The 27,695-nt window shown below is 42.5% G+C and overlaps 1 long non-coding RNA gene across 2 annotated transcripts in view; it reads left to right on the top strand.

Moving 5' to 3' along the window:
* LOC114810194 overlaps positions 1 to 27,695 on the top strand; it is a 274,482-nt gene that overhangs the window by 146,056 nt on the left and 100,731 nt on the right. For both annotated transcript variants that reach the window (XR_003757919.2, XR_003757918.2), the window contains exon 2: positions 15,642 to 15,803. This is a non-coding gene — a long non-coding RNA (uncharacterized LOC114810194). The remainder of the gene's footprint in view (positions 1 to 15,641; positions 15,804 to 27,695) is intronic.

The raw sequence follows: 27,695 nt of genomic DNA, 5'->3' as shown, positions 1-27,695 counted from the left end.
GAGGAACTGGCAACCATTGATAATTTTGAGTGTGGAGTTATGAACACAACAGTGTTTTAGAAAAATTATCTGGGTGGCAGAATGAAATATGTCCTGGAGAAGGGAAAAGATTGAGACAGAGAGGTTTGCTAGAAGGCTGATTTAGTCCTCAAATTGGAATATGACAAATGTTTGGATCAGCTAGGTGGCAGTTTGAAGAGGAAGGGGTGAATTCTGGAGATGTGGTGAAGAAAGAGCCCGAGGGATTTGTGACTGACAAAAAAGGATATTGAGAGATAAAATAATGCCGAGGTTTTGGCCTTGAAAGACTGGGAAGTTGGTGGTGGTGTGATGGGAAAATCAGTGGGAAGATTGGGTTTGGGAGAGAAGATGAGAACTTTAAGTTCATCAATATCTGCTAGTGGAAAACATAAGAAAAAACAGATTTCTACTATCTCTAAGGCCCAGACAGAGTTAATGAGTTCCTCTTCCTCTTTTCCAAGCCTCAGAAATCTTGCCTTATCCCTGGGTAAGAGGAAGTGGGTTCACCATGCTGAGGTAGATGTGTGCAAGGCTCCCTAATGCACTAGGGTGTCTTCAGTTTGACCATTCTGGATCCTGTTTTAGGATCTGAGAGTTTAGTTTGATCTAGCATTTGGAACTTTGTGGTTCATAAAGTAGAAAAAAAATGTTTTCCTAATCTCCATCCAGCAGAACTTCCAGATGAAAAATGTTCTTCAGTTTTTCCTGTGGAAGAGGTTGGGCAAAAACATAGTTCATGATGGCAGAGATCCATTTGTTTTCTAGCTTTTCTCCTAATTGGTGTTGGACACTCTGGCATTTAGCCTCTGGTGCAGAAGGTAGGGGAATTGCAGCTGGAAATGCATCAAATGGCCAGAGCAGACCCATAGATTTTTCTTCCCTTCGGTCCTTCCTCAGGCTGAGCCTTTGTGGCAGGTTAGTTTACTCTGATGGAGGACTGGGCTTCAGAGTCTCAGGGTCGGCATATATCTTTCATTCCTTCAGACTAAAACAGTAAACATTTCTCATGGTTCCAACTGACACGCATCCCTCAAAGACTTGTAGCCCCCTTGACTTCTGAAATCGGGCCTCAGCCTTAGTACAAAATGGAGGCACCATATTTGAGTGGGAACCTGAGAGTCACGGGACGCAACCCAACTCTGCCACTGTCCTGCTCTTTGACTTTGGGCAAGTCGATGAAACTTTCTTGCCCTCAGTTTCTTCATTTGTAAAAATGGAAAGAATAATCCAGTTTGGCTCTCCCTGCCTCCCAGGAAATGAGAGAAGCAGTGGAAAGGTGGGAAGCAATGTGGCCTAGTGGAATTAGCGCAGGTTGAGAATCAGAAGACCTGGATTCTAATCCCTGCTCTGCCACTTGCCTGCTGTGTGATCCTGGGAAAGCCACTTAACTGGTCTGTGCCTGAGTTTCCTTATCTGCAAAATAGGGATCCAATTCAGTCCTCCTTTCTACCTAGACTGTGGGTACCATGTGGGACAGGAATTGTATTCTATCTGGTTATTGTTTATCTTCCTCATAGCTTAGTGCTATGTGCCCAGCACTGTACTTAATAAATTCCGTGGTGATGATGATTACTATTATAAAAGATGCTTTGGAGGAATAAAAGCATCTTCAAGATATTATTAGTATTATTGTCTACTTCAATTCAATCATATTTATTGAGCACTTTGTGCAGATCACTATACTAAACACTTGGGAGAGTACAATAAATTACAGATATGCTCCTAAGTGCTGTGGGACTGAGAGGGGGGTGAATAAAGGGAGTAAGTCCAGACAACAAGAAGGGAGTGGGAGAAAAGGAAAGGAGGGCTCAATCGGGGAAGGTCTCTTGGAGGAAATTTGCCTTCAATAAGGCTTTGAAGTGGAGGAGAGTAATTGTCTGTCGGCTATGAGGAGGGAGGGCGCTTCAGGCCAGAGGCAGGATGTGAGCGAGTAGTTGGCAGTGAGAAAGAGGTAAACCTCACTAGCATTAAAGGAGAGAAGTGTGTGGGCTGGGTTGTAGTGGGAGAGTAGTGAGATGAGGTGGAGGGGACAAGGTGATTGAGTGCTTTAAACCCAATATGAAGAGTTTTTGTTTTATGCAGAGGTGTCTGGGCAACCACCGGAGGTTCTTGAGGAATGAGGAAACCTGACCTGAACATTTTGGTAGAAAAACCATTTTGTAGAAAATCATACTTTTTATCAGAACCCTGTGGTCTGGACCTTTAGGCCTGTGTTACTTCACTCTTCCAGTATCTCTAATTGGGTAGGATTTCACTGGCTTGGAAAGCAGATCTCAGGGAACTATCCAGGTACACTCAGTTCTCCATGTGCGGGGAACTCCATAGGGCATCATGGTACCTGCCACACTGCAGTTCTGCTCACTGGTGCCATTATTTGCCTTAGGAACATTTCCCAGGTCTAAGGTGCTCCGGATGATTAGGACAGTGTCTGAATCGAGTGAGTAGGTCATGGCAACCTAACATAGCCAATTGGAGGAGGAGGGAAACGGTGATAGATGACAGCAATTAGCAATTGTAGTGAGTGGTAGAGATGGATGGCATGGGCTTCAGAGAAAGAGAATGTGGGGGAGAGAGTTGATTAGTGTGAAAGCATCTTTGGAGGGCAAGAAGCCAGCCAACTGTTCCATTTTTCTGTAAATTGTGGAGAGTGCGACCAGGTGAAGCCCCTCTAAAGAGAGAAGAAGGGGATGGCAGGGAATATGTTTGTTGTACTCTCCCAAGCGCTTAGTACAGTGCTCTGCACACAATAAGTGGTTAATAAATATGATGCTGTGAGCCAGATCTTGGTGAGGGCAAAGAGGAACAGGGACTGGGTTAGAAAGAAGTCAAGGATGAAGGAGAGTTTGCCCAATTGAGCAGGGTTTCCATAGGTTTGCATTTAGCCAGGAATGTGGAGTGGGAAACGGGAGAAAGGTCCTAATTGAATTTCCAAAAAAGGCAAGAAAATACTTTTAGTCAGAAACTACGAGTAACAGTTCAAGTAAAGAGGTCTAAAGTTCTAGACCCATAGTAATGATAATTTTCTTATTTTTTAATAACAATAGAAGGAAACCCAGGTTTCAATCATCGACTTTCTTTGGTTGGCTTCTCTTGTGCTCAAGTGAAATGCCTTCCTGAAATGAGAATTTTTGAATTTGCCATCTAAACCATGATCTGATACCTGCATACTGGAAAGATGTGAGGAGGAGGTGGGGTTGTGCCAGAATAGCTAGAAATATATAAAAAAAAAAAAACCCAGCTGCAATGTGTTTTCTCTTTCTCAAACATAACCCAATGCCAAAACAACCCAGAACTTCCTGGCTGACATTTGCCAAAGCACAGCAAGAACAGAAGGGGGAAAAAAAATCTCTTTGAGCACAGAGATGAGGTATAATATTGTGGTCAGGGATGGAATACCCAAAAATTCCATCTGCACTTTGCTGAAGGCTATGAGAACAGTGAGGGGCATATAACTTCGCCTATGTGCAAAAGATGTTTTTTTTTATTTGGGGAAGTGATACATTTTAATCTTCAATACATTTTTATGGTTAATGTTTTTTAGGACTTTGACATGACCATCTTTAAAATAGCTTTGTAATCACTAATGAGAAGTCCCTTGTTTCACACCCATCTTCTCCCGGTTTTGAAGGAGACTCCCTGGTGCAGTGCCGGGTAAGAAGGTGGCTGGGACCGATTATTTTCATAACATCCCCATCTCTGACTTCAGAAGTGAAGCCTAAATGTGCCTTTCACAAGGCCACCCACTAGATCTTTGGCAGAGCTGGGATTAGAACATAATCACTGAACTCAAGGGTTATGTCAAAAAGTAGGCAATAAATACGAAACCACAGATATGTAATTTCTTGCTCATTTTTCCTATATTTTAGGGAAGGGGAAAATGATTCTGTGGCTAGGCCTGGTTGCTGCCAATTTGGATACAGTCATTTTTTCCTATCGTGTATGGTCCTTGATTTGGGGGTGGTCTGGTTCCGACCAGGCAGCCGCAACTTGGGTGGGCTCTCTGTTACTTTGGGAAGAACTCCAGGGGAAGCTACCCCTTTGTCATGGCTCAGGAGTGAACCCCACTCTTTCCTGCAGCTAGACAGACCTGCTAAACAGAGAACCAGTAGGGAAAGAGAGGGTTAGGGAGCCTGTGTTGATAGTGGAAACACTAAAACAGCTCTGGCGGGGTGACATATCACTAATATATTTATAATTCTGGGGATGCTACTGGAAATTATAGACTGGTTCGTTTCATGTTGTACCTGGAAAATTAACTGGATCCATTATTAAATTTAAGATCAGGCAGCGCTTAGGAAAATACAACGTGTAGTGAGAAAAACACAGTTTCTCTAAGGGGAAATCAAGTCCCATTTCTGCTCAAGTTCTTTGATGAGGTCAACAATATGTGGGTAGATGAGAACCAGTAAGCATAATAGCTTTAGATTTTCAAAATTATGTGATAAGATTCCACATGGAAGATTCTAAAAATATAGCCATCTCCATTATTAATTCTTTTCTTTTAGCGCTCTTTTGGAAAGCACTGTTGATTTTGTTTTAATGCTGGTATATCTTGCAGTATTCTCTCTCACTGAGATAACCTGAGATAACCTGAGATAACCTGCTACATACTGCCAGAGAAGCAGTGTGGCTCAGTGGAAAGAGCACGGGCTTTGGAGTCAGAGGTCATGGGTTTGAATCCCGGCTCGGCCACTTGTCAGCTGTGTGACTTTGGGCAGGTCACTTAACTTCTCGGTGCCTCAGTTACCTCATCTGTAAAATGGGGATGAAGACTGTGAGCCCCACATGGGACAACCTGATTCCCCTATGTCTACCCCAGCGCTTAGAACAGTGCTCGGCACATAGTAAGCGCTTAACAAATACCAACATTATTATTATTATTATTATTTACTTTGGTTTAAGCACCTTCACTTCCCTTTCACTACCGGTTTGAAACATTTTGACTGACTTGAATAGAGTGATTAAAACCTATTTCAATTTAGCATCAGTTAATGACATTTATTTAGCATAGATGATGACAGATCTTTAATATTTTAATAATAATTATTGTGGTATTTGTTAAGCACTTACTATGTGCCAGGCACTGTACTAAGCCCTAGAGTGGATACAAGCAAATTGGGTTGGATCCAGTCCTTGTCCCGCATGGGGCTCACAGTCTCAATCCCCATTTTACAGATGAAGAACTGAGTCACAGAGAAGTGAAGTGACTTGCCCAAGGTCACATAGCAGAGAAGTATCAGAGCCAGGATTATAACCCATGACTTACTGACTCCCAGGCCCATACTCTATCCACTCTGCCATGTTGCTTTAGCATAAGGTATCACTGCTGAATAGCATGTGAAAAACAACCCTCAAATATTTATGTACATATAAATAATCAAATTCAAAAAATTTATTATTGATGCATATTTACATTGCTATTTGATCATGTTGTTACACCTACTGTTTTTGAATCACCAGTTTAAAGATTTTTACAGTCTAATGAGGAAGACAGATAAAAATTGTTTACAAATAGTTGGAAGAGGAGAAAAAACACAGGGACACAAGAAAAATAGCATAATTATACCAGCAGGAAATAAATAGTTCAATAGACAAATGAAAATATACACAAGTCTTGAAGATAGAAATATAATACATAAACCTTAAGGGTATGTTCTAGGTGTAACTCAACCAGGTAGGGTTTTGAAGATTGGGTTAAACTTCAGGAAGCAGAGATAATAGGTTGAAAAAATGGCAGATGAGTTTCAGTTTGAGGAAGTGAAAGATAATGCAACCTATGGACAAAAAAATCATGCTAGTTTTTGGAATTAGTTAAGCCCTTACGGTGCACCAAACATTGTACTAAGCAGAGGAGGAGATAGAAGCTTTTCAGGTTGGACACTGTCCATGACCCACATGGGGCTAGCCGTCTTAATCCCCATTTTACAGGTGAAGTAACTGAAGTTCAGAGAAGTTAAGTAGTTTGCTAAAGATCCCACAGCAGACAAGTGGTGGAAGCAGAATAGGAACCCAGGTCCTCCTGACTCCAAGGCCCATTTTCTATCCACTAGGTCAGAGAGGATAATCATAGTTATAACTTCATGATGACAGTCTAGAATCTACCCATCATTACTCAACAAAGGGATCACAGGATCAATTTTTAAAGTTTCTTTCATGTGCAGCAGTAGCTAAATGGCCAATAAAATCTTCGGCATCATCAGAAAGAAGAAAACAAAAGTTATAACTTTGCCATAAATTAACATGATGCTATGCCCCATCTGGAATACCACATATAATTCTGGTTGCTAGATAACCTAGGTTCTAATCCTGGTTAGCCACTTGCCTGCTGTGTGGCCGTGGGCAAATCCCTTAATTTCTCTGTGCCTCAGTTTCTTCATCTGTAAAATAGGATTCAAAACCTGTTCTCCTTTCTACTTAGACTGTGAGTTCCTTGTGGGACAGGGACTGTGTCATACCTGATTATCTTGAATCTACCCCAGCAGCTTAGTACAGTGCTTACCAGTATTATCAATATTACATTTTTAGCAAAGTCTTAATGAATCCTGAGGAAGGGCAATCAGCTTGAAGAAGCTTCTGATAGTAGCAGCGACAGATAGCAAAGATTTGTACTCCTCAATCTGGAAAAGTGAAACCCAAAGGGACATAATTAAAGTTTTTACAGTCATAAAGAGTGGAGACAGAGCAAACCTGAAATTGTTCATAATTCCCTCACCAACAGGGTGAAGGGGCATCCACTAAGGTTTGATGATGGTAATGGAACTTATTTTAGCAAGAATTTGAATAGACCCCAAATATTTGCAGTGACAAGAGAGTATGGATAGATCAGTGAATATGAGATCCGCAATAGGTGGTTAGGAAAGTTGTGGAAGCATAGGAGAGAGAATAATTACGCATCTCAGGAAGACTATGTCTAAACATGAAGGTAGCTATTAAGGAAGGTAACAGTTCCAGTCCAACTCTTAGGTTCAGGGTCCTGGTCAATCTTGACCATAGTTCTGACCCAGAAATGGCATTTCTTGAGCTCTTAGATTCTTAGTTGTTTCACCCTTCAAAATGCAGCTGAATTGAAATTCCATGAAATATGAGAAGAATTGTAAACAAATTGGAAAATCTTGGAAACTGAAAATAAGTTGTGTCTAAAGTGAAATTATGAAGTAATGTTTGGAAAAGACTACAACATATAGACTGTCCAAATGGCTGGACTACTGAATCATGGGAACTCAATGACCACAGGATTTTGTGCCTCAAGATTTTCAATATCGGCTGCTTCTCCAAATGAGCATTTCTGATCCTCTAGGTTTCCATTTTTTCCAGGAAAAGCCCACTCTCTTAGTGTCCTTTTACTCTTCAGAAGCAATTTCAGACTTAATTCAGATGGTCATAACAATCTCACTCACTTCAATAGGCATATCAGTCTTAATCTTTTGAGGGCCAAAAATGTAAATTCTACAATGTAACAAAATTAATTAGAAGAGCCCTTATAGATTTTTTTTACCACCTACTAACAACTCTTGGACAGAGTTATCTATTTTATGAGGGCAGAAAATGATTGGGTGACAGCGATCATTGAAGGAATTGACCTCTAATCATTCCTATCCTGGAATGGTGAAATGACTGAAGTAAGGATCGTTCAGGACCTTTGACTTATCCATGAATCATTTAGTTTCAATATTATTACTTGACTTTGAAAGGGGATATATTGAATGTTTGAAGTTTTTGGGTTCTGATTTCCATTTATTATGGTATTTGTTAAGCACTAACTATATACTAGGCACTGTAGTAAATGCTGGTATATATAGGACTTAATCAGGTTGGTCGTAGTCTGTGTCCCACATAGATCTCACAGTCTTAATCCCCATTTTACAGATGAGGTAACAGGCACAGAGAAGTGAAGTGACATGCCTAAGGTCACACAGCGGACACATGGCAGAACCAGGCTTAGAACCCAGGTCCTTTTGACTTGCAGGTCTGACCTCTATCCACTAGGCAATGCTGCTTCTCTGTCCTGTCTTCAGGACATCTCTTCTTCAATGTCCCACTGACTCCTCAAATTTAACATGTTCAAAGCAGAACTTCTCATATTCCCTCCCGAATCCTGTCCTTCCTTTGACTTGCCCATCACTGTAGACAACCTCCTTAATCCTCCTTGGTTCACAAGCCTGTTACCTCGGTAGTACCCTTAACTCATCTCTCATTCAACCCACATATTCCATTTGTCACCAAATCCTATTGGTTTAACCTTCACGCCATTGTTAAAATCTTTCCTCCCTATCCAAACTACTACTAGGTTAAGCCAAGCACTAACCCTATCCTACCTTGATAACTGCACCAACCTCTTCACTGACCTCCCTGCCTCCTGACTCTTCCTACTCCAGTCCATACTTCACTCTGCTGCCAGGATCATTTTTCCACAAGAATGCTCAATCCATGTTTCCCCACTCCTCACGAACCTCCAGTGGTTGCCCAGCTATGTCCTTATTAAAGAGAGACTTCTTATCATTGCCTTTAAAAGCACTCAATCACCTTCCCTCAGATACTTTTCCTCCCCGATTTCCTGCTACAACCCAGACCGCACACTTCGTTTCTCTAAAACCAGTCTACTCACTGTACACCTACTCACTGTACCTCTATTTCGTCTATCTCACTGCTGACCCCTCACCCACTTCCTGCTCCTGGCCTTTAACTCCCTTCCTCTTCATTGCCAGCAGGCATTCACCCTCTCTACCTTCGAAGTCTTAATAAAAACACATCTCCTGCAGAAAGCCCTTCCCTGCCAAAGCCCTAATTTCCTCTCCTCCCACACCTTTCTGCATCACCTTTGCACCAGGATTTGCACCCTTTATTCACCCCTCCCTCAGCCCATTAACACTTATATACATATCCATAATTGAATTTCTTTATATTCACGTCTGTCTCCCCTTTTGGATTGTAAGTTTGTTGTGGGCAGAAAACTTGTCTACCAACTCTGTCATACTGTACTCTCCTAAATAATTAGTTCAGTGTTGTGTACATAAGTACTCAATAAATATGGTTATGTTAATAAACCCAATGATTTTTGACTATGTGACTCAGCTCCAGTTAGGAGATTGCTTTATGGGATTTTAATTTTTTTTTGTATTTGTTAGGCGCTTACTATGTGCCAAGAACTATACTAAGCTCTAGAATAAATTCAGGACAATAAAGTTGAATACAGTCTCTGTCCCACCTGGGCCTCACAGTCAAAGTAGGAGGGAGAACAGATATTAAATCCCTATTTTACAAAGAAGGAAACAGAATCACAGGGAGAAGTGACTTGTCCATGGTCACACAGCAGGCAAGTGGGATCAGAACCCATTTCTTCTGACGTCTAAGCCAGGCTTCTTTCCATTAGGCCAGGCTGCTTCTCAGTGAGGATACAACTAATATCGCAAGTATCAGTTTAGGGGTACCTGTAATCAGTCTCTTCTCTATGGTGGGAAGAGCATTGCATATCGCAGTGGATATAAAGTCACATTTTCAAATTCGTGTATATTAGTGATCTTGATATATTTTCAGAGTGGAAAAGATGTTGGCCCCCACGCTGACCTACCCACCATATCCCATCCCTCCAACCCACACCCTTCCTTATCTAAAGAGCCATCCTGAAGTTGTCTCATTAGACATGACCCAAAACCACTCCATGAGGGGTAAAGCCCATAGGAGACAGTCTTAACAAACACATGGGTATATGCACCAAAACATTATGTTGGAAATTAGAATCCTTGAGAATGAATATTCAGCTTATTAGTGGAGGTGGAAAGCAAGCCCTTAAAAATTAAATTCCTACAAGTTAATAAGTACAATAAGGAGCTGAAGGAGATGAATCGTCTGCATAATTTTATGCAGGACAGAAGGGGATTCTCTGGCATCTGATTTCCTTTACTTACATACCCTTTTCATTAAGATAATGTATTGATCTTTATAACTCCCACTGGGCAGCAGACTTGCAACCTATGCTGTAGACGGAGTGCGTTATGTCACTCAAGCACAAATACAAAAGCTTCATGATTCAGAACGCTGAAAAGCAATTTTGGAGAGGCATTTTTATTGGAAAAACCACAGAAAATTTTTTTATCACTGAAAAACTCTTCGATGAGAATTTTTGCAAGAATGTGATACCCGGATCAGGATATGAGCTGCAGCTTTTCCATGCACAACCAAACTTCTATATGTTTTAAAATACCTCACTGCATGATCACTTGCTCCACAATCTGTGTTTGTTCCCCTTGTGGTAATGAGAGCTTGTGTTAATTTGGTCCGAAAACACCATCTGGCTTTATACAATTCTCCAGACTGTGGCTCTGCCATAGTCTAGATATGGTCAACATGATATTGAAAGGTCAAAGAGGGGTCTAATTACATGCCCCAGTATTTAGAGGGCATAGTCACTGGAGCATGAATATAATCACTCAGGCCAAACAAGACTTGTTTATAATTTTAATTATCAGTGAATCAGACAACTCTATCAAATACTAATTATTTGGCTGTTGTTGGAAGTAACTGTCTTGTCTTGTTAGTCTCTCGAATGACCCCTAGAGATACTGACATACTAGTCCCCTTATAGTAAGCATTTACTCATTTGCTCAAGCCAAATGGGATCAGGTTAACTGATTTTAGTTAAAGCAATCCAAATTCACTCCCCCATCTCAAACCAACCAAGTACATAGTGAGGTTTGGCTCTTTGGTCATTCCAGGAATGGGGCGGGGGGAGGGGGGCAAACAACCCAGGGATCCATTTGTATTTCATCAATCATTAGAGAAGGTGATGCTTTAGGTGCAGTCTCTGGCCTCAGAGTCCACTTAAAAATTTTCCATCTTCTGAGAGTTGGGTGAAAAACATTTTTGACTTCTCAAGTTTTTCCTATTACAGAATTGTTGATTTGCCATTAGATTTTCAGGGGACATTTCAAAAAAATCAATATACTTTTTTTTTTGAAATTTGGTCAAGGAAATTGCCTATAAGTATTGAATTAAGTCTTCTGCAAAGGGAATTTTGCAATAACCCAAGCATCCCAGAGTGATTTTTTTTTATTTAACGTTAAAAATACCCCGTATTAAACTCTGTTTTTTGTCATCATTTCTGTTAGATACTATTGCTTTCGAGACTCCCGAGACACAGAATTAGAAAAGTGATCCCTTTTGTATAGATACAAAGATATTAAATTTATTCTTCTCCCCTTCCACAGTCCTGTTGTCATCTTCCCTGTCCACTTGCTTTTTATACACAGTAATTAAGAGATTTGCAATACTTTATCTTCGCTTCTTTGTTATTATCCTTTCATTTGCTCCTTTAGCTTTCCTGGGTAATTTTTGTCACTTCTTTAATTTTTATCTGTAATTATGCTTTCATTATCTTCCTTTTTGATATTTCAGATGTCCAATAAGCCTCTCAATTTCCTTAATTACCAAGTAACCTTCTTCATTCAGTCAGAGGATTATTTTTATTCCTATAATATTTATTATTAATTGGTACCCACAGCCTTTTATACGTATAATCGTGTTTCTTGTCTGCCCTTTATTTACCCTCTGCTTCTCTTCAACACAATATTTTATCCTGTTCTGTATGTACTCTGTATATTCTGCTTTGGAAAATACGTTGGGTCTTGGCCCTTTTAACCTTTGCTTTTTCAGTTTTCTGTCATTCCTCAGTGTTGTCAGCTTCTTAGATTATTTCCTGTTTGTGAATAGTAGGGAAGCAGTGTTGCCTAGTGAAATAGCTCAGGTCTGGGTGTCAGAGAACCTGAGTTCTAATCTTGACTCTCTCAATTGCTTGCTGTGTGACCTTAGGCAACGCTTATCTTCTCTGTGCCTCAGTTTCCTCAACTGTAAAATGGGGATTAAATACTTGCTCTCCCTCCTACTTAGACTGTGAGCCCTATGCAGGAGAGGGACTGTGCCCCAGCTTATTAACTTGGTCATACCCCAGTGCTTAGAACAGTGATTGATACATAGAAAGCATTTAAAAATATCATTAAAAAAATTACTACTCCACAGTCCTACTCCACAACACTTTTCCAGCCCCTCGGCCCAATCCTCTTGCACACTGAGGTCCTGTGTCCTCTCTGTCCTTTAATTTACCACTTTGCATTTTGATCTGTGAACAAAGAGATTTTGTACTCTAACACCATATTAATGATGAATAAATTCACGCATGTCTGTACAACAGAATTTGCCTAAACAGTCTCACTATAACTTCTTATTTAAATGAATAAAGGAATTTCCTTCCAAATACTTTGTCATTCTCTTCTAAACTGAGGCATATCTTGAGTTAACAAGATCCTTTCCATTGGTTCTGGATCAGAGTTAATTCTTCCTCACTACTGAATACCCAGGATAGCCCTCAATGGCTATCTAAAAACTGGATCTTCTTCTTGGATGAGGGGAAAAGCTGAATGAGGGAGGAGATTCTGAGTTTTTATTAAACCCCTCATGTTTCTGTTTATAATGTCGTTGCTTTGTGTATTGTTTCCCCTAATATATCCCCTTTTTATTAGGGGCACACTATGTCCAAAACAGAGCTCCTTATCTTTCCACCCAAACCCTGTCTTCCCACTGGCTTTCCTGTCACTGTACACAGCACCATCATCCTATGTATCTCACAAGCCCATAACTTGGCATTATCCTCAACTCATCTCTCTCATTCAACCCACACATTTACTCTGTCACCAAATCTTCTCAGTTGAACCTTCACAACATTGCTAAAATCCTCCCTTTCCTCTCCATCCAAACTATCACATTAATCCAAGCACTTACCCTATCCCCTTTGATTACCGCATCACCTTTCTTACTGACCACCCTGTCTCCTGTGTTTCCCCACTCCAGTCCATACTTCACTCAGCTGCCCAGATCATTTTTCTCCAAAACCATTCAGTCCACATTTCCCCACTCCTCAAGGACCTCCAGTGGTTGCCCACCCACCTGCCATAAAGCAGAAACTCCTTATCATAGATTTTAAAGCATTCAATCACCCCACCCCCTCCTACCTCACCTTGCTACTCTCCTCCTACAAGCCAGCCTGCACACTTTACTCCTCTAATGCTAACTTTCTCACTGTACCTCGATCTTGGGTACCTTACCACTGACCTCTCACTCAAGTCCTACCTCTGGCCTGGAACGCCCTCCCTCCTCATATCCTACAGACAATTACTCTACCCCCATTCAAAGCCTTACTGAAGACACATCTCCTCCCAAAGACCTTCCCTGACTAGGCCATCATTTCCTTTTCTCCCATTGCCTTTTGCATTGCCCTTTCACTGGTATTTGCACCGTTTGTTGACCCCTCCCTCAGCCCCACCGTACTTATGAACATATCTGTAATTTATTTATTTATATTAATGTCTGTCTCCCCTCTAGACTAAGCTCATTGTGAGCAGGGAACGTGTCTACCAACTCTGTTATGCTGTATTCTCCCAAGCAGTTAGTAAATCCATTCATTCAATGTATTTATTGAGTATTTACTATGTGCAGAGCACTGTACTAAGCGCTTGGAATGTACAATTTGACAACTGATAGAGACAATCCCTGCCCAATGATGGGCTCACAGTCTAAATGGGGGAGATAGACAGCAAAGCCAAACAGAGGAAAGCAAAAACAAGACAACCTCATCAAGATAAATAGAATCAAGGAGATATATACCTTATTAACAAAATAAATAGGGTAATAAATAATATATACAAATGAGCACAGTGCTGCGGGGAGGGGAAGGGGGAAGAGCAGAGGGTGGGGGGGAGGGAGGGGATATGATATAGTGCTCTGCACCCAGAAAGCGCTCAATAAATAGGATTGATTGAATGATTGACTATGGTGAACTTTCAACTCCATTCAGCCCTAACTTGGCTACAAAGAGAGAGATGGAACTTTTCATTTCGATTTCTCAATGGAAGTCTAGTGCAAAGGAGACTGGTTTCTATAGCAATAGCCTGAGGAAAATGAAAGTCAAACACATGTCTTAACTCCGGGCTGGGTGGGTGTGGGCTGTGTGAGCTAGTCTGTCAGGCACAAATCTAACAGAACCAAGTCCAGTAAAAGGCTATTCCAACAAAAAGTGTATTATCTCAAAGTGCACATTTTTATTTAATTAGGGGCAAAACAGAATAGGTCAATAATGATGACTTATTACTTCCTTTATATGGCACAATTACAATAAATCATCATTGACCATTAGGAAAAGAGACATATAAATTTTACTTTGGAGCCAGAAAAAATTCCATTATTCATGTTGTAAGAGCAGAATTTTCAGTCCTACTTTGGCAATTCCTATTCAATCACTGAGTTTTGGAGTGCTGAAGACCACCCTATTACTTGACAGTTCCCACCGAATTGCTCCTGGAACAGTGCAAATACCCTCTCTGGGATTTCCAAATCATGTTTCTCCATTGCAACTCTGCCCCCTTTGGATCCTCATGGATGGCAGTTCTCACCAATGGGACAATTTGCAAAGGATTCAGATATCTAGACATTAACTGTCCCAAATGGGTCCATCCTCAGAGTCACTAAAGTATGGATTTGTCATTGGAGTCATAGACAGCTGTACGATTCCTGAATATTCCTTTGAATCCAAGATAACCCTGGGGACTGGGATGAATTTCATCGTTTATTGAATAAATTTTTCCCAGGAGTCTTTATGTCAATTAAAGCACCTTTGTGGTCTGCAACTCAGCCTTCATCTCTAAGTGAGATCAATGGTTGCTAGAGTTTCAGCTCACCCTCCCCAGTCCCAAAAGCAAAGTCAATTTCAGACAGACACCAAAATTTAATTCTGAAGATTTCCCTTATTCCAATCATTCCCCTAATTCAGAGTTATTAGCTAAAACTTGGTCCTAACTTAGGAAAATGCTAGATTGAATCATCATGAGTTAGACTGCAGCTTCACTGCTGTGTTCAGGACCATTATAAGACTCAAAAATCTGCATATTAACATACTGATGGGTTGCAGGAACTAGATTAGAAAATGCTTAAGTAATTGGATGGAGTCTGCCTTGCAAGGCTTACTCAAGAATCAATGAAAACAGATCACCCAATATTCCTATCTCAGTAATTCCATCCACTTCTCCCTTCATGAATCTGTTCAAAAACTACATGCTCAGAGAATGTATATCAGGTTCCCCAAACTGAATTAATTTCATAAGCTCTTTGAAAATAAATTGGATTTAACAAGGCTGTAGCTTTGGAGATGTATGGTTGATATAAATCAAGATAGGAGAAAGGTAAAGTTTATCTGATTTGATTTAGCAGCAATCTGATCCAGATGGCCACGCAGAGCTTAAAGATGTGGAAATCTACGATAGAAGAATGCGTAAACCCAAATGCAAATAATTCAGATACCTTATGCATTCAGTGACTTTGGTTTTAAATATAGATAAAAGGAGAGGTTAGGGAAGAGCATTAGGAAACTGAAATATCAGATGCTGCTGACAGTGTTATAATTACTAATTAAATTTGAAACAATGAAATTGAACCAGAGTTCATCATTTGAGCCTGGTTGGCCTAATGAGGTGAAAAGAGGTAATGATTATGATGTTAAACCTGAGGCATCCAAAGCAAGCAAAGCAATGAGACAATGGGGAGTAAAATGAATGTCTATTTGATTACTGTTCTTCCAGGTTTGTTGAAAATTCAGACGCACGGACCATACTGCCTCGCTCCTGTGGAAAGAATATATATTGGTTTTGCCTCTGAAGAACGAACGAGGGAACAAAGATGGCATTCCCTAGGGCGCTTCTTTGAGCAACTTTGAAGGCTCGGGGATGGAGGATTTGCAACAGGTAAGGGGGAAAACAGGTCTGCCTGCTTCTGATTGACCCTGCCCTTTCCACATCAGAATGTAGGGTGGGCCAGAGGAGAAAATACACGGGCCACCATTCACAAGCTTTGCTGTAGAGAGCACAAACAGCTGTTCGGCTCAAGTATAGCAGCTTACTACAGAGACCTCGGTGAGTTTGGAGGCTTTGGGGACCCTGTTTTTTGGCAAGAGTGAGAGAGAGAGAGCTCCACTGAACAAAGGTGGAGCTGGAAAAAGGGACAGTGGGAGAGAATAAATTTGAAAGCAGAAAAAGAGGTAAGTGGTGAGGAAGGTTTCAGGTACCTGTTTGACCTACATAGTTTGGCTCCATCTACTTGCCCAAATCCCTCTCTCCCTGCATCCCATCTCTATCCTCTTCTGTTTCCTCCTCTTAAAAGGCTGCTAGAGATCTAAGTATCCGAGGCTTCCAGAACATTCAGAGTTATCCTCAAATTAAGGTGGCCAGGAACTATGATTTGAGTAGATTGTCACACTTGTTGGGGATTGATCTTCCCACATGAAAAGAGATTGTGCGCTCCTCTATATGATGGTGAGTTCTCTTTTGGCAAAGCTTCTTTAGTCTTTTCTCAAGAGATTAGCTGTCCTCAGTAGGCTCTCAATAGTTGCCATTGTTTCTACTCCTACAGGCCTAAGTCAGAAGCGATTAAAAGTTCCTCTTTAGATCAAGATTGTAACATAAAATTTTTTAATCGTGGCAGAAATGATGGTTACTGAGGTGGTGGTGGTTGTTGGGACCTCTGAATATGGTGAGAAAGAAAGAGTCCACTTATTCACCAGTGGCAGGAGTAACAACCACCATTTCTTCCATGGCTGATCTCACTGTTCCCCCCTCCACTGCTCAGCACAAATACTCTGCTTGGCTGAATTTTCAGTAGGCTGGCAGGAGAAATGGATTCTAGCTCTCCATCCCGGATAGAAATGCCACGACCAAGGGTGGCGGTAATAGAGAAGTGAGTTCCTCCCTCACTCTGTCCCTATCTTTCTCTCTCTTTATAATTTCCCCTCCCTCTGCCGCTTCATTGCCTCAATGACTGAGAGGTCCAGCCCCAACTCTAGCTCAGAAAGGGACCCTTAATATATCCTGCCTTGAGCCTATCACGTAGAGACAAAACCCCACCACGTGTAACAATACTGCTTAAATTCATTCATTCAGTAGTATTTATTGAGCGCTTATTATGTGCAGAGCACTGTACTAAGCACTTGGAATGGACAATTCGGCGACAGAGACAATCCCTGCCCAATGACGGGCTCACAGTCTAAACGGGGGAGAGAATCTCCCTTGGATCTCCTTGTTTCCTTGTCTTTCCCTCTTGACATTCCACTAGATTGCCATCTCCTTGTGGACAGGGGTTGTGTCTCCTAACTCTTTAGTATTGTATTCTCCCAAGCACCTAGTACAGTGCTGTACACATAGTAAGCACCAAAGATAGATTGATTGCCATTCCCTTTCCTGTCTGTTTCCTTTTCCTATCTCCCCATCCTCTTTTCCTCTCCCTTTCCCCTTTCCCTTTATCCTATTCTCTCTCTATCTCTCTCTCTCTCTCACACATACACACTCCCTCCATAATCCTGCTCCCATTAGTCTCCATCCTTGTGCTGCCTAAAGAGACTAGATTACCAAGAAAATTTAGGTAAAAGGGTGTAAAAAGTGGAGGCGATATGTATTAAGCTGATTTTAGTCCCAAAGTCTTTACTTGTTTACGCAGAGATTCAGGCCTGCTCTCCGATATTTATTAGGTTCCACGATAGATAGTCCTGTCAGGAATGATGGATGAGTCCTGGTCGCAAGGCCTCAGGACCCAGGTCTGATGATTCCCAGAGCAGTGCTCTTTCTCTTGGACCAACAGCAGGGCTATTATATCCTCCACCTATATTTCCTAGAAGTTGGCTCCCTAATTTACTTTAAGTCCTGGGCAATTGCGCCAAGGCTAATTTTCTTGACTGACCTCCGATCTGGCCTGGGAACCTGAATAATCATCTGTTTTCTTGGCCTTGAGAGTGTTTGATAAATTGCTCCTGCCTTCTCCACTCTCTGGAACTCCTTCTCTCCTGTCTTCCCTCCACACCTTCAAAGCACTTCTAAAATAATCTACCTCCTCCAGGGGCACTCTCTGATTATTCCCAACTTCCTAATCATTTCATTCCATCAGCAGCTTCAACTCTACATGATGTCTGTTATCTGTTTGGGTGTGTATTTTTGTTTTTGTCATCTGTATCTGTGTTCTTACTCTTTTATGCATGGTATATTTGGCGATTTATATCTGTTGGTTTCCCCCCCATTAGACTGCAAATTCTAAGGAGCCTGGGACTGGCTATTTTTATTTCTTTGTTGGTTGGTTTCCAGGCCTCTGCTCGATAAAAGTCACCAGATGATGATGGTGTTATATTCCCTCGCCTAATCGTAAAATGCAGAGAGTCTGGTAAAGAGAACCAATGTTTGTTAAATTAATCTGCAGACCCTTATCCCTGAGTCCCTAAATGCTTGATAAACTTAAGTATATTTCAAGAAAAACTGCTGCGGAGCAAATTCTGTCTTCCAAGGGCCATGATCTTACCTGTGGTAGTGACTCTGGCAGGGGCCTAGGAGTGCTGAATAACTGATATTTAACTCTGTGGCTTGGGATCCTTCTCTCTAGAGAGTGGACGCAAATTCCTCTGTCTTCATGGTTTCTGTGTGCTAGATGCTGGGATGCCAAAGAAATGTTTAATTGGCTTATGGACGGTATTTTCCTTGAAGCATAACTCCCCTGCTGTTTCTGCCGACATGGAACCTCATAGTACAGAATACCAAATGTCCAAGCTTTAGGTGGAACTATTAACTTCACAACTTCTCCACTTGGGAATCTCCCCAGGCCCCACATCTTAGAGGGCTCCATCTCTCTTCTCCCTTGCCACAAACAGACTATGGAATTCATGATGATAATTATTATTATTATGGTAATTGTTAAGCACTAACTGTGTTCCAGGCAGTACTGTTCTAAGCACTGGAGTAGCTAGAAGTTAATACGTTTGGACACAGTCCCAGTTCCACATAGAGCTAACACTCGTCCCCATTTTACAGATGAGGTAACTGAAGTACAGATAAGTTAAGGGACTTGCCCAAGGTCACACAACAGAAGTGGTGGAGCCGGAATTAGAACCCAGGTCCTTCTGACTCCCAGGCCTGTGCTCTATCCTCTAAGCCACACTGCTTCTCAAACTCAGTGGTCATGATCTTCTATGGTTTTCTGTTGAGAAAAAGAAGGGAGGGTTTTTAGTTAATTTTAGAATTTTCATTAAGCAATCATTTATTGAGTGTTTACTGTGTGCAGACCACTGTACTAACTGCTTGGGAGAGTACAATATAACAACTTAACAGAGATGGTAGACATATTCCCTGCCCACTGCTCACATTTGTTAAACATTTACTTTCCTGCCCACAGCGAGCTTATTAGGTCGATGGACACTGCAATAATAATCATGCTAATGATGGCATTTGTTAAGCATTTAGTATGTACCAAGCACAGTGCTAAGTACAATGTAAGGAGGATCATGATCTAATGGAAAGAGTGTGGGGCTTGGAATCAGAGGACCTGGGTTCTAATCCCAGACCTGACACTTGCCTGCTTTGTGACCTTGGGCAAGTCACTTAACTTCTCTGTGCCTCAGTTTCCTCATCTAAAAAATGAGACTTCAGTATCTCTGTTCCCACTCTTGTGTTTGACTCCTAATAAGTGCTTAATAGGTATCACAGTTATTATTATTATTACTGGGGCAGTTACAGGATAATACAGGATCAGGCACGGTCCCTGTACCACACGGGGCTCACCACATAAGAGATGGGAAAAGCAATCTCCTTGTGGACAGGGATCTCATCTACCAACTCTGTCCTATTATACTATCGTGGCTCAGTGGAAAGAGCACGGGCTTTGGAGTCAAAGATCATGGGTTCAAATCCCAGCTCTGCCACTTTGTCAGCTGTGTGACTGTGGGCAAGTCACTTAACTTCTCTGTGCCTCAGTTACCTCATCTGTAAAATGGGGATTAAGACTGTGAGCCCCACGTGGGACAACCTGATTCCCTTGTGTCTACCCCAGCGCTTAGAACAGTGCTCTGCACATACTAAGCGCTTAACAAATACCAACATTATCATTATTATTATTAAATGCTCTACATAGAGTAAGTGTTCAAATAATACTACTGTTTGAATGGAACAAGTATTTTATCTTCATTTGACAGATGAAACTCAAATACCAAAAGGTTAGGTAACTTGCTCAAGATTGACAGGCCAGTGACAGCAGAGATTAGAACCCAGGTCCTGTGACTCCCAGCCCCTTACTCGTTTCCTGAAACCATGCTGCCCCTTCTGTCTGGCTGGTATTCGAGTGACCCAAACAGAAAATGGGCGGCTTGTGCTAAGAGCACAGTGTTTGCCTGTGGTCCGGCCAAAAGCCATGACAGGCCTGTGCTCTTGACTGAGACACAGCCCCAGACAACAGCGACGTAGCTTGGTTTAGCAGCCTCGCTGCTTACCTAAAAAGCGGGAATGCCCCATGGCTTTAACTTCAAAAGCGTGTCTGCCACTTCGGGCTCTGGACCTCTAACTTTAGCCTGTATGTGCCAGCACCTGGCCAGCCGAGGAATTGCACACTCTCTGTCCTATCTCTGATGTGCTTTTGGAAAATACAGCTTGGAAACGGGGAGGAATCCGTCAGGTCATCTGTTGAGAGCTTGGCCTTTCAGCCAGAAACGGGAGCGCGTCTCAGGATATACTGTGTTAACAGTGTTTCTACTGTTGTGAAGAGTGCCCTGGTAGGGCAAGGAGGACATTGAGGTTGTGTCTCACTGGGAAGAAATTAATATTCATGATGACTCGCATCCTCTAAGGGGTAAATACATTTTTCATTCGGACAGTTATGAAAGTGCTCAACCAGCTCTGCCAGGGCGAACGTCTACTGCTTCTTAGAATGTTAAAAGAACCGGGTCTCCAGCTCACTCCTTAAAAAGGTCCCTGCGTGATGAACGTGCTGAGCAATAAACGCTTGCGGCGTAAGGGACAAAGGAATGAGTCTTTGGGGGAGTTTAGTTTCCCTCATCAGGCCAAATAATAATGGATCAAAGGTATGGGGAACTTGGAAAACTGGTGTAGTCAACTGATAGAGCCTATATACCATAAGCTACTGTTGGACGGGGAACGTGTCTACCAATTCTGTTGTATTGTGCACTCTCGAGTGCTCAGTACAGTGCTCTGCACACAGAAAATTGGTGGATTGTTGATAACGATGATGATGATGGAATTTGTTGAGTGTTTAGTATGTAGAGCGGCAGCATGGCTTAGTGGAAAAAGCACAGGCTTGGGAGTCAGAGATCGCGGGTTCTAATCCCGGCTCCGCCACTTGTCAGCTGTGTGACTTTGGGCAAGTCACTTAACTTCTCTGTGCCTCAGTTACCTCATCTGGAAAATGGGGATTAAGACTGTGAGCCCCACGTGGGGCAACCTGATTACCTTGTATCTACCCCAGTGCTTAGAAAAGTGCTTGGCACATAGTAAGTGCTTAACAAATACCAGCATTATTATTATTATTCCAGGCACCAATTTAAGTTCTGCGATAGTACAAGCTCATCAGGCTGGACATAGTCCGTGTCCCACAAGGGGCTCCCAGCAGTGAATCCCCATTTTACAGGTGAGGGAACTGAGGCACAGAGAAGCTAAGTGACTTGCCCGAGGTCATACAGCCAAGTGACAGAGGCAAAATTCGAACCCAGGTCCTTCTGACTTCCAGGCCGTGTTCATTCATGCAATCATATTTATTGAGCGAGTACAGTTCATTCTGTCCACTAGCAATGCTGCTTTTCACAAATTGATTGACTGGAGTCTAAACTCCATAATACACTTGGGGGAGGATACTGGAAGGGACAATTGGAAGGGGAAGCAGTGCGGCTCAGCGCGGCTCAGTGGAAAGAGCCTGGGCTTCGGAGTCAGAGGTCATGGGTTCGACTCCCGGCTTTGCCACTTGTCAGCTGTGTGACTGTGGGCAAGTCACTTAACTTCTCTGTGCCTCAGTTACCTCATCTATAAAATGGGGATCAACTGTGAGCCTCACGTGGGACAACCTGATTACCCTATATCTCCCCCAGTGCTTAGAACAGTGCTCTGCACATAGTAAGCGCTTAACAAATACCAACATTATTATTATTATTACAACCTATTCCTAACATAAATGTTTAATCACAAATGCCCAGAACATGGGAAATAAGCAGGAGGAATTGTAAATGTCAGTTAAAGACTGCAGCTACAATGGAACCAGAATCTATGGTGCCATGTGTAAATGCTTATGACTGGAATGATCGGCGAGAAGATTGTCGGTTAATTCCGGAAGATTATCTGGGAAAAAGGGAGATGATGTAGCTCTGAATATGTAGAATCTCTTCACGGGTTCAGGTGCTCAGGAAACAGAAGGAAGCCCGTGGGTAGAAGGACAAGACTAAAGCAGGAGGGGAAAATATAAAGGTGATGCCCTTTCTGGTAATAGTCTATATTAGACCTTGAAACCAAAGTAGATATTGGGTCAAGTGATAGAGACTTTAACTTGCAAGATATTTGCTGGAGAACAATTGTCACCCAAGTTTTGGAATTGTACCAGAAACAATTTTCTAGTGAAGAAAACAGAGGCACTAATGCTTAGAACAGTGCTTGGCACATAGTAGCGCTTAACAAATACCATCATTATTTTTGGTGCAGTGTTTAGTAACAAGGAAAATCAGGCAAAGGTTTAAAGGGAGATAGAAGCCTGGGGGGAAGGAATCCCAAGACAGCTGTGCAGATGAAAATCAATCAATCATATCTATTGAGTGCTTACAGTGTGCAGAGCACTGTACTAAGCTTTGGGAGAGTACAATAATGCAACAAGTTTGGTAGATATGTTACCTATTCACAATGAGCTTACAGTCTAGAGGAAAGTGAAACTGTGCACAGTTGTAATTCCTAGAGTTCATTTTCTTGAACAGTCTCAGGGCATTACTGAGAAAGACACAATGTGAAAAATCCCACTCTGCTTGCTGTATGACCTTGAGCAAGTCACTTCACTTGTTTGTGCCTCAGTTATCTCATCTGTAAGAGGAGTAAATCCTCTTCCTTCCTACTTATACTATGAGCACGATGTGGACAGGGTCAGTGTCCAAACTGATGAACTTGTATCTACTTCTCTACGAGAAGCAGCGTGGCTCAGTGGAAAGAGCCCGGGCTTGGGAGTCAGAGGTCATGGGTTCAAATCCCGGCTCTGCCGTTTGTCAGCTGTGTGACTTTGGGCAAGTCACTTAACTTCTCTGGGCCTCAGTTAACCCATCTGTAAAATGGGGATGAAGACTGTGTGCCCCACGTGGGACAACCTGATTACCCTGTATCTACCCCAGCTCTTAGAACAGTGCTCTGCATGTAGTAAGCGCTTAACAAATACCAACATTATTATTATAACTCCAGTGCTTAAAAAAGTGCTTAGCACATAGTAAGCATTTGTGGGCAGGGAATGTGTTTGCTAATTCTCTTGAACTGTGCTCTCACAAGCGCTTAGTATAGTGCAGTAAGGAAAGTGAAGCACTGAGAAGTTAAATGACTTGCCCAAGGTCACCCAACAGACAAGTGGCAGAGCCAGGATTAGAATCCAGGTCCTCTGATTCCCAGGCCTATGCTCTTTCCACTAGACCACCCTGCTTCTTTATAAAATATCCAATGTGAATAGTTGAGCAGAGCAAGTTCAATTTTCAAGAGCCTGGAAAGTCAAACTAGAAGAGTTAAAGAATACTGAGGGTATGCATACAAAACTGAATGCATTTTCTTTAGTAGAGTCCAAACATGTGGCATCCCAGGGCATATAAGAATTTGGCAGGTATTTTCATATGGCCATTAGCCATTAATTTTGAAGACTTGTGCTTGGCAGGAGAAGTTGCTGAGGACTGGAGAAAGAGTCAACGTTATATCTATCTTTGAAAAGGAAAAGGTAATTACAAGGCAGTCACTTTAACACTAATTTCTGGGAATAAAACATAAAGTTAGAAGGGGGTCAGTGACATAACGAACAAGGCTTTGGGAAGAACAAATCATGCCAGAACAATTCAAGTTCCTCCTGTGATAGAGCGACAATACACAGATCAGGGGGGAACCATAAATGTAATTTAGTTAGACTTCAGTGAGGCTTCTGATTCCATCTCAGATGACATTTGCCTTGACAGACTTGGAAAAGGATTGTCTTGAACATCCACCATACAGAAGGCGGTCAACCAACTCACTGCCAAAAACAGTTTAAATTGGAAAGGTGGGGAAGAAGGGGAGTCTTATGTATCCCACAGGTCTCAGTCCTGGCTATCCACATCAGGGTTGATGGGGTGGTAAGACCAGTGTGACAGGGGTTAGGAAGACCTCTTGGAGGAGGTGAATTCTTGGGAGGGTTATTTCAAAAAGGGATGGATGGGGTTTGGTGGAGCTGGGGAGGAAAAGGAGATCCGTGCTAGGGACAAGGCACGTAAGCAAGAAGTTGGAGACAGGGAAGCACTTGTGAGGCTCAGACTCTGTCTGGACTATGAGCTGTTTGTGGGCAGGCATCGTATTTACTTCCTCTATTGCATTGTTCTCCCCTTCACACTTAATACAGTGCTCCACACATCTCAAGTGTCCTATAAATACAAATACTCCATAATTATTATCACTATAACAGTAATTTTTATTGATGTGTGTCTAGACTGTAAACTCACTTTGGGTAGGGAATGTGTCTACCAACTCTGTTATGATCTACTCTCCCAAGCAATTAATATAGTGCTCAGCATGCTGTAAGCCCTCAGTAAATACGATTAATCGAGGAGCTGGGGTGTAGTAGGAGAAGAGAGCAGATAATAATCAATTGATCGGTTAGTTAGAAAGTTCTCTTGGGAGAACTCTATATACATACAGGCGGGAAGTGCCAAGTTCTGTAGCTGCAAGGTGGCAGGACAACTCTGCCAACTCTCTAGATCTATGGTCTGGACCGGGCCACACACGGCTGTCGTCCTTGGCTTGTTGCTCTTCCATGACGTAGTGGCTAGAGTCCGGGCCCGGGAGTCAGAAGGTCGTGGATTCTCATCCCGGCTCCGCCGCTCGTCTGCATGACCTTGGGTGAGTCATTTCACTTCTCTGGGCCTCAGTTCACTTGTCTGCAAAATGGGGATGGAGACCGTGAGCCCCATCTGGGACAGGGACTTTCTATTCTGCTCTGCCTGTATCCACCCATGACCTTTGGACTCCCATGCCCGTGCTCTACCCATTAGGTTGTGCCGCTTCTCTAGTGAGGATAGAAAGATGTATTTTCAAATTCTTTTGGAACGACAGAAAAAAAAATGTATGGCTTTACTAAAGAGTGCCTCTTGTTCATTTTCCTCATCTAGTTTTCAACTACTCAAAAAGGTTCTCTTCTTTCCCAGTATCAGGTTTATTGATTTGGCTTCCTTTTTGCCTCCTAGAGCCCCTTTGTAGACATTTTTCTTGTGAATGGGCTTGTATGTGGCTTGATTATACTCATTCACATATAGTTTTATTTAATCTTTCAATTCTTTGCAAATTGTTCTGAATACAACTAGGCAACATTTTCGGCGTGGAAATGTTAGTGGACAGAGTACGGGCTTGGGAGTCAGAGGACATGGGTTCTAATCCCGGCTCCTCTACTTGTTTGCTTTGTGACCTTGGGCAAGCCACTTAACTTCTCTGTGCCTCAGTTGCCTCATCTGTAAGATGGGGATTAAGACTGTGAGTCCCATGTTGGACAACCTGATTGCCTTGTGTTTACCCCAGCGCTTAGAACAGTGCTTGGCACATAGTAAGCGCTTAACAAATACCCCATAATTATTATTATTACTATAACAGTTATTTATATTGATGTCTGTCTAGACTGTAGTAAGTCCATTAATAATGTTGGCATTTGTTAACCGCTTACTATGTGCAGAGCACTGTTCTAAGCACTGAGGTAGACACAGGGGAATCAGATTGTCCCACGTGGGGCTCACAGTGTTAATCCCCATTTTACAGATGAGGTAACTGAGGCACAGAGAAGTTAAGTGACTTGCCCACAGTCACACAGCTGACAAGTGGTAAAGCCGGGATTCGAACCCATGACCTCTGACTCCAAAGCACACTGCTTCTCTAAGCCCATTGTGGGCAGGGAATATGTTTACCAACTCTTTTATGATGTACTCTCCCAAGCATTTAATATAGTGCTCAGTATGCTGCAAGGACTCAGTAAATATGATTGAGGAGCTGGGGTGTAGTAGGAGAAAAGAGCAGATAGATGAGGGAAACACAGGGGATAGAGAGCTTTGCATCTATCTGGGAAGCAACACTATGTCTTTTAAAGAAAACAAACTACAACCAAAGGATTCCCATGGGCTACTGGAAAGCAGGACTCCATTGCCAGTGTGATAATTGGCCTGCAGTATTTCCGCAGAGCCTGACACGGGCTCAAAAGAATCATGTCCACAAGGCTTAGGATCAGCTACTAGTACTTTAAGGTGAATCTCTGACCCTCGGCACCAAAAGTCTCCCAGTGATCTGGCCAAATTACAACTGCTGATGAGTCAGTGCCCACCCCCAGCCTGTAAAACCCAAGGTCATTCAGAATCCTCATTAAAATTTCCTCAGTGCAGTGGCCTGCTGGAAAACCCTCCAACTCTGCAATACTGTCCCAAAGTGAAGTTGGCATTTTCCCAATGACAACCACATCCAGCTGCATCATGGTGGCAAGGAGACTTGAAATAGGGTGGCTAAGAGCAAGAGGATGGATGGTGTCCAAGAGCTTATTAGTCAGAACTTTTTCCTGACAAAATGTTAAAATATCTGTGACATTTATTAAGTGCTTACTATGGGCCATGCACTGTATTGAGCACTGGGGTAGATACAGGGTAATCAACTGCCACTTAGGGCTCACAGTATAATAAATAGGAGGGAGCACAGGTATTGAATCCCCATTTTGCAGATAGGGGAACTGAGGCCCAGTGAAGTGACTTGCCTAAGGTCACTGATCAGACAAGTGGCAGAGCCAGGTTTAGAACCCAGGTCCTCCAACTCCCAGGTCCACGTTCTTTCCATAAGGCCATGCTATGGAGAGACATTGATGGGCTGAGGGGAGACGGGACAGTCAAGAAAGAGGCCACGGTGTCTCATCCAGCATGGCCACAAAGGTCAAGAGGCCCCCAGATCAAGAAAGCAGGTTGAGGGTAGTGGAATGTAGGTTTGAAATCCACAGGAGAGGCTGAGGGGCACGACTCAGAATCCAGTGACCCAATGCAATCGATCATTGCTCAGAGCCAGTGACGGTGACGGAGGTAAAGTGCATTAGCTCCATTCAAAGAATAAAGCTCCCTGGCCTTTGGTCCAGATGGAAGGAATTCCCTCATCCCCCAGCATGCCCTGGGCTATTCAGGGCAGGGCTCAGATCTCAGGGCTTCCCTTAACAACCTTGACTACTGTTCCAGCTGCTGAAATGACAGCGAGCTGATGTGGCAGGCACAGTCACAAGCAGAGCTGTGCTGGCCCCAATCCTCCCTCAGCATCTGGAGTTGAATGTGGGTCAGAGAGGAGGTGAATCAGAACCCGACTTCACAGCTTGAAAAAATAGCTAATGTAGAGCCATTTCCTCACTTTAAACCCCATCACCAACCCTGCCTGGAGCTCACTGTTGATTAAGAACTAACAAAAATACTGGATCTCTCTCTATCCCTTTTCCTTTCATCTCTTTCTGCAAATCCCTGTCACTTTCCACCTATCCCCGGAAGTCCCTCAATTCTTCTCTTGGTCTTCAGATCCAGATCCTATTTCCATTTACCTTTCTAGGCTTACTGTCCCTCCGTAGCTCTG

The sequence above is a fragment of the Ornithorhynchus anatinus genome, chromosome 3 (assembly GCF_004115215.2).
Source record: "Ornithorhynchus anatinus isolate Pmale09 chromosome 3, mOrnAna1.pri.v4, whole genome shotgun sequence".
Taxonomy (NCBI): domain Eukaryota; kingdom Metazoa; phylum Chordata; class Mammalia; order Monotremata; family Ornithorhynchidae; genus Ornithorhynchus; species Ornithorhynchus anatinus.
Note: the sequence above shows the minus strand (reverse complement) of the source record. Positions and strands in the feature narration are given on the sequence as shown.